General features: G+C 39.8%; 1 protein-coding gene across 4 annotated transcripts in view; it reads left to right on the top strand.

Annotated features, from left to right (window-relative positions):
- The first annotated feature begins 4380 nt into the window (after positions 1 to 4380).
- ddr2a (discoidin domain receptor tyrosine kinase 2a) overlaps positions 4381 to 11333 on the top strand; it is a 46219-nt gene continuing 39266 nt past the window's right edge. For 2 of the 4 annotated variants that reach the window (XM_017480475.3, XM_017480474.3), the window contains exon 1: positions 4381 to 4724. The gene's annotated coding sequence lies outside the window, so the exon portion shown is untranslated. Of the gene's footprint in view, positions 4725 to 9163; positions 9265 to 11333 lie in introns of all 4 variants that reach the window. The other 2 variants (XM_047158418.2, XM_017480473.3) reach the window with 2 other exon arrangements.

Below are 11333 nucleotides of genomic sequence, written 5' to 3'. Positions count from 1 at the left end.
GAGTTGACTTCCTGTCTTCCCTGGTTGGGGTGGGGGGGTGTTTTTATATCCTGGTGGGGATCACCGTTCCAACAAGGATGGGAATATCTGGCGGTTTTGAACTTGTGACGATGTTTGTCTGGTCCCTACGAGGAATACTGCTTCTTTTTTTTTTTTTTTTTTTTTTTTTTTTCTTTTTTTTCGGTTACTGAGGTTAAAGTAAGGCTTAGATTCAGGTGTAAACATAACATTAATTAGCTGTATCAATAATAATGTCATAGAAAGACTTCACAAGGATTCTAAGACAAGCGTGCGTGTGCGTGTGTGTGTGTGCGCGCACGAAGGTGTTTGACCACGGATCAATGGAATAAATTTTCCAGCTTGGGTTTATGAGGGAGGTTATGATTGGCCGGTGACTGTGTAACCACCACCACACTACCGCCATTTCGGAAATGTGCACCCATAGACAGTCTCTCTCTCTCTCTCTCTCTCTCTCTCTCTCTCTCTCTCTCTCTCTCTCTCTCTCTCTCTCTCTCTACCCCCTCTCTCTACCTCTCTCTCTCTCTCTCTCTCTCTCTCTCTCTCTCTCTCTCTCTCTCTCTCTCTCTCTCTCTCTCTCTCTACCCCTCTCTCTCTCTCTCTCTCTTTCTCTCTCTACCCCTCTCTCTACCCCTCTCTCTACCTCTCCCTCTATGTACCCCTCTCTCTCTCTCTCTCTCTCTTTCTCTCTCTACCCCTCTCTCTACCTCTCCCTCTATGTACCTCTCTCTCTTTCTCTCTCTACCCCTCTCTCTACCTCTCCCTCTATGTACCCCTCTCTCTCTCTCTCTCTCTCTCTCTCTCTCTCTCTCTCTCTCTCTCTCTCTCTCTCTCTCTCTCTCTCTCTCTCTCTCTCTCTCTCTACCCCTCTCTCTACCTCTCCCTCTATGTACCCCTCTCTCTCTCTCTCTCTCTCTCTCTCTCTCTCTCTCTCTCTCTCTACCCCTATCTCTCTTTCTCTCTACCTAGAAATCTGAAAATAATTAACAATAAAAATAATAATAATCTTTTATAGAATTTCCATATCCTGAGTAATTTGTAGCTATACTGTACAGATTGATTGAGGTTGAATAGTTCAATCAAAACTCTGTTGAATTCTTGATTCTGATTGGTCAAAAGGTGTGGATTAATTTCCTATAACAGCATCCCTGACAGTAGTTTTGGCTGTAATGCAAATCACAGGTTTATATCACTGTGCTAGTTCTAATACGTTATTGTTTCTACAGTTCCAGCATAGGCTCCAGTGTCAATGCTTTGTAACAGTCAGAGGTAAAGCCGTAACGTTACGTTTTCCGACACAACAAGGTCTCCAGGATGGAGGACTTTGTAGTTTCTCAGTAACCTGACAAACGAGAGACTGTTACATTATACCTCCTGTAAGTGATAACAGGAGCAATTGTTTCCAAATGGTCCACAACATTAAATGTATTTATAAATATTAACTGGAGAAAATGTATAATATGTCATTGTTTAATGACTAAATATTGTAAATATAAAATAAATATAAAAGGAATAAAACACCTCAGGATATGCAGTTATTGGAAAGACTTCAGGGTGTTAACAGGAACTCCGCTTCACCCTGCATCGCCCCACCACATCGTTCATTATTTTCCAAAGTCTTTTATTCCTTACTTTATTCCTTACATTTTCTATACCCAAGTTTTACAGTGTGAATCTATTTTTGGGGGAAATGACTCATCAGTCCAAAAACAAAAATATTTTCCATGTAAGTAGACAGCTGAACTCCTTCTGGAAGCTACAAACCCTTAACTCTGCAAAGGCACAAATTGAGTGAGCTCATATTCAAATAAGAGCTGGCATGTAAGCCCTGACAATTTACAAGTAAAATCACTTCCTGTTTGTTGCAGCGTTGATTAAAAAAGACTCTACAGTGACTTTACATTGCCCATCTTAATATTTTGAAATGCATAAAAACAGCCATGATGGCTCAGTGGTTTATACCAAAGCACTGCCAAGCTTCCACTGCTGGGCCAATGTAAATGTAAAATATGGATGTTTTTTTTATTTTATAAGGCTAATACGTGTGTCCTCGAAGACACGTGAAGCCAACCAACAGCATCTTTTTGAATTTCTACTCATACTGTTTCACAGGCCAGAATAACACACTCTGATTAAAGTGCTATCTGCTCTCTTCTGCATACATGAATTTACAGATGCCCATGATTGGTTAGTGTCACTGTGATTGACAGAGGAGAGAGAAAAACAGGTTAGTTCATGTTTTCAGTCCTCTGTTCTGGAGACTTTCCCATGGTGGAAAACCTACAGTCTTTTACAAAGCACTGACACTGGAGACTCCTTCCATAGATATCTATAACAGACTTTAAAGTCGGGCAAGGAGGAGGCGGGAACCGACTGAACACAAAGTTTAATAATAAACCAAACTCGAACATAAAATAAAACACCCAAACCTAACTCTCTCTCTCTCTCTCTCTCTCTCTGGCGCTTTCAGACGCTCCTTTATCTCGCTCTCTCCCACTGATTAGCTAAATCAGTGCCAGCTGTGCATCATCACAACCTGGCTTCTCCCTCTTCCTCGTCACACTCCTGCGCCACCAGATTCAGGTCACCCGGCCTGACGCACACCCTCTCCCACCCTTTCGAGAGTGTGGTGCTGCCCTCTCGTCTACGTCTTTCGGTCAGCTGGCCCCGCATCCTGGGAGAGAAAGGAGAGACGAGGGGAGGAAGAGGGGAGAGAGAAGGAGCAAGCAAGAGAGACAGCAAGAGGGAGAGAGAGAGAAAAAAACACTCCAGACCCCATACACGCTGTCATCCCCCACGACTCAGGGCAATGGCAATGGACTTCCGAGCGGACGGCTGCGGCTCCTCCCCTCACAGAAAACCTCATCATATCAACAATGATACTTTTGTCATTTCATCAACACTATACTTTTCATTTATTATTAACCTTAGATTGTTGTCAAATTGCTATATTATAAGAGTAATACAATGCTGCTATTGTTAAATAATCAACTTCCTTGTAGTAACAGTAATACCGCTTTGTGTCAGGCTGCATCACACCAGCCACATCAGCTGTGGATTATTTTGCTATAACAGCGTGCCCGCAAGTGTTTATTCCTAATTTTTAGTGTGGGATTTTCACACACAACAGTTTGTAGAGTTTACATCGAGTGGTGCGAGAAACAAAAAACATCCAGTGATGTTTGGGTGAGATGGTAGGGTCAGACTCTGCTGTTAACAGCATGAATGAATCTATGGACCCAATCTGCATCATGTCAACAGTTCTGGCTGCTGGTGGTGGTGTAATGATGTGGGGAATGTTTTCTTGGGTCCTTTAGGTCAGCGGAGTATGGCCAGACTGTTTTAAGCTGATTGGAAGGCTACAGTAACTTAAATAAATACTCTTTACAACCGTGGTGAGAAGAAAAACATTTCAGAAAGGACAACACATTAAACCTTGAGGCTAATGGGCTAAATCAGCAGAAGAGCACATCGGGTTTCACTCCTGTCAGCCAAAAACAGGACTCTGAGGCTACAGTGGGCACAGGATCACTGAAACTGGACAGCTGAAGACTGAAAAAAAAAGTCATCTGGTCTGATACATCTCGATTTGTGCTGCAACATGCAGATGGCAGGGTCCGAATTTGGCATCAACTGCATGAATCCATCATGTCTTGTGTAAACAATTCAGGCTGGTGGTGGTGGCGGTGTAATGTTGTGGGATGTGGGGAAGGTTTTCGTGTCTCACATTGGGTCCCTTCCTCATTTGCATGCCACAGCTTATCCGAGTATTGTCCGCAGGTCTGCAGCAATTACTGTATATGATACGATCACACCAATATGGACCAGGATATCAAAGGAATGTTTCCAACACCATGTCTCATCCATGCCATGAAGAATTTGAGGCTGTTCTGAGAGCAAAAAGAAGTCCTACCCAGTATTACTATGGTGTCCCTGACTGGTAAAATGGCTGGTGAGTGTGCACCTGATTGAACTTTTCAAATCCGTTCACTTTTTATCTGCAAAGTGCTTTTTTTGTTTTTGTTTTCAATCGACGTTGTCACAAAGCAAATGGTCAGAAATGTGGATTTAGATCCCATTTTATGACGCTGAATAATTGTGGCCCAAGTATTCGATTGTAATTTATGAATTCAAAGCAGATATGAAACGTTTTGTTTGTTTGTTTAATTTTTTTTTTCGCACTGAATCCATCTCCTGTTTACGTAGAAGCACTGCTAAGCTTCCACAGAATAGCGGCGACTACTGAGAGTTAGATGAAACTGGGGGGTGGGGTGGATCACAGCCCTTCTCACAGCTCTCTATAAATACTTTGTGCATTGAGAGTTATGATCTTTTCAGTATTTGCTTAAAGCATAAAAAAAAAAAAGTTCTCTGATTGGCCACTGGACTCTGACTTAATTGAAACCTTCTGTATGGCATATGGAATTCTGGGACTTTGGCGTGTACCCAAGAATCCTCAGAATGTTAGTTTCTCTCTCTCTCTCTCTCTCTCTCTCTCTCTCTCTCTCTCTCTCTCTCTCTCTCTCTCTCTTTCTCTCTTTCTCTCTCTCCAGAGCTGTCTTACATCAGCCCAGTGTGCCTGGATATGAGGTCTAAGTGAGTATAGAGAGAAAGGAACAGCCTGGATTTTACTTTGGTTTTCTTTCTCACTGGTTGGAATTAACATCTCACTGGACAAATGGTTTAAGAGAAGCAGGATTCAAACAGTAAGTTTGCGTTAAGTCTTGCAAAAACTACGAGATGTTTATTTTTCTTGCTCGAAATCGGGCTTTTGCCTGCATGTGATTTAGGGCAACAAAGAAGGAATTTTAGGTTGCCTCCACCCCTATGTATATCCATGTCCACTGAGATTCTTTTTTGCTTTGATTTTCTTTGTGCGTTTCTTTTATGCTGAGCCGTTTCTCTGGAAGAAGTGCTGATTGCATGGCAGGCTAAAATAGTGGATAACAGAGTAATCTCATACTCGATCCACACTGCATCCTTCGCAAATATGGAGACCATCTATGGGAACGTTTGATCTTTTCAACCCGTTAGGAATGAAGTGCTTCATTTTGCTTTTGGTTGCTTTTCTTTATAGACTGTTGTGCAATTTTAGTCAGTCATGATGTATGATGTCATGCACAGTGGAAATGCGGGAATAGTGGGAATTTTTTTCTACACTATTCTCAAAGCATTTTTCAGTGTATTCTTCACGGCAATAATTATACAGAGAGCTTTAAGAGATGTCTTGGTGAAACTAGGAACGATAGATTTAGAGGAGCGTCACTTTGTACTTTTTTGTATCACAAAGATATCACGTTCATTTAAATCACAATCCTTTTTTTATTATTATTATTCATGGAAAGTATCAGGTACTCAGGTGTAAATATTTGTCATGCTCAATAATGTTCAACAAAGACAGTAAATAAAACTTTCTTAAGATAATAATCAGCAATTCCTTATTTACCTTATGTTTGATTAATTCATTTAAAACATTCCGGTCTTAAATGTGGTCCTAAAACATACTTCGTGGTGTGTTTATGCTTATTTTTAGAAACTATTTCGATTTAATCCCAGATTCTTCAGAAAAGGTACACAATTCACAGGTCAAATCTAGAACGCTTAAGGATTTTTCAGTTGTCCTTCTGACAGAACCCTTAAAAGTATCTATCAGAAAAGGTTCCAAACTGCAATACTTGTAGGACAATAAGTACCCTTAACTATACAAAAGATCCTTTGAAGAACCCTATTTTAAACGTTTATGTCCCATATTACAAACTGCATGCTGTATAGGAAGAGTGAAAACATCAAATACATCTAAATCTAAAATAAATAACTAGAACTTTGTTTAGTTTTGGAAAACGGAATCAGTTTCCAGATGAAACTGCTTTCGTGACAGAGATTTTCATGAGCGGTTTTCATTTATTCTTTAATTATAGCGCCACCTAGTTTTCAAAGACACAGCATCTATATTTGACCTTCAGGGCGTGGTCTTAAACCTACAGTACCTACCAACGCAAAACATCACTGAAATACCGGCTCACGTCGTTCTCGCTGTCTTTGCCATCGTCAATTTTCTTAACTTGTTATTGACAAATTCTTATACATATATATATATATTTTTTTAATTGGGACAGTGTCAAATCCATATTCCAAATTGTATTAAAAACGTGAGTGAATGGTTCTATGGGCTGCCATAGATGTCCATTAAGCAAGTGTTATAATAAGAATAAGAATAAAAAACACTACAGGGCTACTGTATTTTCAGTGCTTGGACCCCTTGGTTCTTGTATCTGTATTACAACACGCTTTCTTTTTTACAGAGCGCCGATAAACACATTTTTTCCAGCTGTGTTTAAGTAAATGGCTCGATCTATGCGACTTATTACATAAAACCAGAACAGTCCAGGACTGTCCCATAGTATTTCGAGTACTCTTATTTCTATTAGACATGGTTCATGGGCTGACTACTGGCATCAGATTAGATTAGATGGCACTTTCTAAAACCTTCACATATGATTTAAGTTATTATGGAAAATTGGGCTATCCCCTAAATTTTAAAACACTACACACACTACAACACAGGCACTTTCAGCTACAGTATTTCCCATTTTATAGCTGTGCATCTAAAGTCAGGGTAGCGAGCGGTATACATTTTTCCAGTACTTTTCCACTGTTTTGCATCGTTGCGTTTACTGCTCCAGATTCTTCAAGCTGCAGAAGATACTTTACTCTTTGAACGATGGTAACGTACAGTATTATCATTTGGGATCGTGGACATGTCAGTTTCGATTAGAAATGCAGGCCTCTTGGGTGAGAGCTCAGTCAGGAATGACTGGAAATCAGAGATGTCTGGTATAATCTGTAATTTGGATTTGAGATTCAAAACAGCTGAGGCCCTCATGTTTCATTTCCTTCTCCCATTGCTCTCCATCTGACAAATCCATTTGGTATTCATTTAGCCGAATTCAGAGAACAGAGACACAGTCCCTGTCTTAACAACAAGTTGTTTGGTGTGTATAAATAGCAGCATGTTGAATGCATGGCTGAAGAAAATATCAGGTTTGAGTTATCCTCCACCCAGTTTTAACAAGCTTAGCTTCAATACTCTAGCAGACGGTGTGTATGTTTCTGGTCCTGGAATGGGTTTTCATTGTAAATGTGGCCCACTTGCTTGACAATATTTGAGCATTACCAGTTGCTGCTTCTGCCGTTTAGCAGATTTAGGAGGAAATGTAAAATAGGGATGTGGGGCCTACACTAGCTGCTGAACTCTTATCCCAGATGTTGGGCTTTATCAAATCACATCGTTATTCAGACTTGAGACATATCTACAGACTTATATGTTACAACTGAATGAAAGCTGCGCTAGCAGGGCGTCATTTGCCTAAAACAGAGATAAGTCTTAGTGACGCTTGTGAAGATTCTGATCTTGCATCACTTGTCACTCCGAAGTTCATGTTTTAGGCTCTGAATACACTCAAAAAAAACAATGGAATGTCATTTGAGGACAAAATTAAGTACACTAGAATGACACTATTACTTATTTAATTCTATTGACTCTTCAAAGTCTTTAGAAAAGTGCTTGTATTTAAAGGCAGTGGTTTAGACACTATTGAAAAACCCCATTTCAGACATGATAAATCTGGCAACCACCAAGGTATGAACCACACACAGGTAAATGTCTGAATGATCTGAAAGGAAAGCCCAGAAATTCAACCTGCGTAAGTTGAGTCTGAATAGAGAACTTTCCCAGCTTAAATACTGGTGTAACATTTAAACTTACGTCCCTGACCCGTACCTATTACTGTGATATAACTCTAGTAACTCCAGTAACCAATACATCTTTATTACAATGTACAGGGTAATTGGGTGCGGTGGCTTAGCGGTCAGCACGTTCTCCTCACACCTCCAGGGTGGGGGGTTCGATTCCCACCACTTCCCTGTGTGTGCGGAGTTTGCATGTTCTCCTCGTGCTGCGGGGGTTTCCTCCAGGTACTCCGGTTTCCTCCCCCAGTCCAAATACATCCATGGTAAGCCGATTGGCATGTCCAAAGTGTCCGTAGTGTATGAATGGGTGTGTGAGGGTGTATGCGATTGTGCCCTGTGATGGATTGGCACCCCGTCCAGAGTGTACCCCGCCTTGTGTCCCATGCTCCACTGGATAGGCTCCAGGTTCCCCGTGACCCTGTAGGAAAAGTGATATAGAAAATGGATGGATGGATACAGAGATGTTTCCTTTCACATGTCCTTTCCGTGTCAATTTGACAGAAAATTATAATATCAGCATTACAGCATTAACAATCCAGTATATAGCAAGACAGAAATAATGTCTGTGGAATAGTTTAATAATATTGCATTTATATTATATATAGTATACAGTATAAATTACATGTTTATTATGGTCTATTAATTATAAAGTACTGACAGCTCTAAGTCCCGGTCACACAGTATTCACACAGAACTCTGTGAAGTTAGTCCTTTTTTTTTTTCTTTTTCTTTTTTTTTCTTTTTTTTTGTAGGAAATGGGCCATTGTCCTCCTCATGGTGAGGTCATTGGGTTTAATATTGCACTGGGGATTACACAAGGAAACACTGGTATTGTTGTTAGATCTGTTTTGTAAAGGTGTAAAGGCATATGCAACAGTATTTTCTTAGAGGACTATATAATTTTAGCCATACCTATCGTAAACATGTGTTTTTTAACTGGATTATAGATTGGACTGAAATTAAATGAATAGCTGCAAACTTTTTCGAAAGCATCGGACCTGATTAACGTGAACATTTCTCATGTAATCACATGCTCCAGCAATTTCCTGTGCAATATGACATATAGTAACTCCGATCAAGTCAACACATACTTGCCATCACCTGGATTCACTTTAGCTGGAAGGGCTATTTGATTAGACTTTCATGTATTCTCATAAAAGTAAAATATCTGCAATGATATGTTAGTTGTCTTGAAATGAAAAATCACATGCTCCTTTCTTGGTATGGTGGCTTAGTGGTTAGCACTTTTTTAGCACCTTGTGCCTCTGCAGTTGGGGGCTCAGCCCCGTGTGCATGGAGTTTGCATGTTCTCCCCAAGCTTCCAGGGTTTCCTCCGGGTACTCTGGTTTCCTCCCCCAGTCCAAAGACATGTGTTGTATGTTGAATGTGTGTGCAGCTGTGCCCTGCGATGGATTGTAACCCCATCCAAGGTGTCCCCCTCCTCGTGCCCCGAGTTTCCTGGGATAGACTCTCCTGTGATCCTGTATTGGATTAGCGGTAAGAAAAATGGACAGATGGATGGATGTTTCCTTCTTGTTTATGGGTAGATATAAACGTGTGAACATGAGCTCACATAAGATGTAGAACGGGCATACAGTATCAATAAAAATTAATAATAAAATAAATCTTTTTTTTTTTTTTTTAAACATTAATCCCACCATCAACTCATGAATTAGTTAAATATAAATGAACGAGAATTACCACAAATCGTGAAATGTATTTATATTAACATGAACTTTCCAAGAAGTATGCATAGAGCTTGTGCTCGTAATGTTCCTAATAAAATGCCTGTTTGTTTGTTTTTACCTTCTCAGGTGCTTTTTAATAAGCTATAATCGTAATTAAGGGTATTCATGTGTTCACTGAGATGTTTCGAGGCACCTCTGCTGTTTTAAGAGCTTTAAACCATCAAATAGTTGAGGCCCTCTACTCATGTAACAATATCTACTGTATAATACAATAATGCTATTATATTGCTAAATTATGTGATTGCAAGACGCCTTGTGATATATTAAAACACGTTAGGTGAACCTGTCATGTGACATGGTTTAAGGTGACATGCCTGCATTATTTTGACCAAAGTGTTTATAGAAAGTTTGCTGTGGATGTTTTCACATAGACACCCGACATATTACACTTTATGTCCAAAACTCACCCTTGTGTCTCTGGATAATCTCACTTGGACGCCTTTGATCCACTGCTGTAATCATAAAGACTATGATACCCATACTGTACATCCTTAACACTATTAGTACTGTTTGACGTTGTAGAATATAACCGTGGACATATAACCTCACTATCTGGGTCACCCTGGTTCTTCTGAAGATTCAGGAAGTCTCTTTTCTTGCCATTGTGACCACTGGTTTGCTCTTTAGGGATCTAAATCTACATCCAGATTTTATGGACAGCATTTTATATCGTTAAAACCATTACACGAATGAAATCGAATTTACACTTGTTAGATCCGATGAACCTGCGACCCCATATAAACATCACACCGCGCACAGCAAAATGATTTGATATAGCGTTCATTTTTCATGTTGCATCCTTACTGCGAAAGCCAAAACTGCTAGAACAATTTACGAGTGGAATTTTGTGCATCTTAAGTGACTTGAGAAGAGCGAAAATCCGGTTTGTTTGTGTGCTACTTCACATCATCTCTACAGTAGGTTTTCCTGAAACTACAGGCTTCTACTTCCATCATGGTAATTATACTACTGGTACAGATATGACAAGAGTTCATACATGGTTTGAAATGAGCTAAAATTAGGCCGTGTTTGTATCTGTTGCAAATGAAAAGGCTACGTTTCAAGGGCCCTTCACTGTCATTTTCAGGTCAATTAGTAGAATTACAGTGCAATGACGGCCCTCGCTCTGCAGCACTCCCAACTGCCTGCGCTCTAATTGCAAACAGATTTTGTAAACCGTGGACCATGCTGTGAGTCAATAGATTACGGCTGCCTTAAAACCCGCCTGCGTTTCTCAAAAGCGTTTTTTATACACCGACACCACACCTTTAGTTATTCATGCATGACTACTGTTATTTAAGGTGTATTCTGTGATTTTGGAAAATGTTTGAAATTTAAAATACAGCCCTTGGAAGCTAGGCTAGGCATTTTACAGGCCACCTACAGGACCAAGAAGTTCTGCTCTAAACAGATATTTCAATGACTTTCCCAAATATCACAAAAAAGTGACCTGGAATGTTTTTATTTTTTTAAATCGTTGACTCTGCGTTTAATGCATGATTGGAAGATGGGACTGTTTATCATCCAGCTGCTTTCGATGCACCACCATGCTGGTTTACATGAATTAAATGACAAACTCAAAAACCTTTATATATATTTTAAGGACCATTAAGGGCATTTAGTCTGTATTCAACCTGTTTATCACTACATAACAAACATTACCATGAGCTCACTGGTTTGAAAATGGTTGACACATAGAAATCTACCCAGTTGGAGATATAATGCTTCATAATATTTAAATAAACATGAGTGGTTAATTGGATAAATTCTTGAATTTTGATTACATATAAATGTTTGCTTCAAATTTAAGGATCAAAA

This window comes from Ictalurus punctatus, chromosome 11 (genome assembly GCF_001660625.3).
Source record: "Ictalurus punctatus breed USDA103 chromosome 11, Coco_2.0, whole genome shotgun sequence".
NCBI classification, from domain to species: Eukaryota; Metazoa; Chordata; class Actinopteri; order Siluriformes; family Ictaluridae; genus Ictalurus; species Ictalurus punctatus.
Note: the sequence above shows the minus strand (reverse complement) of the source record. Positions and strands in the feature narration are given on the sequence as shown.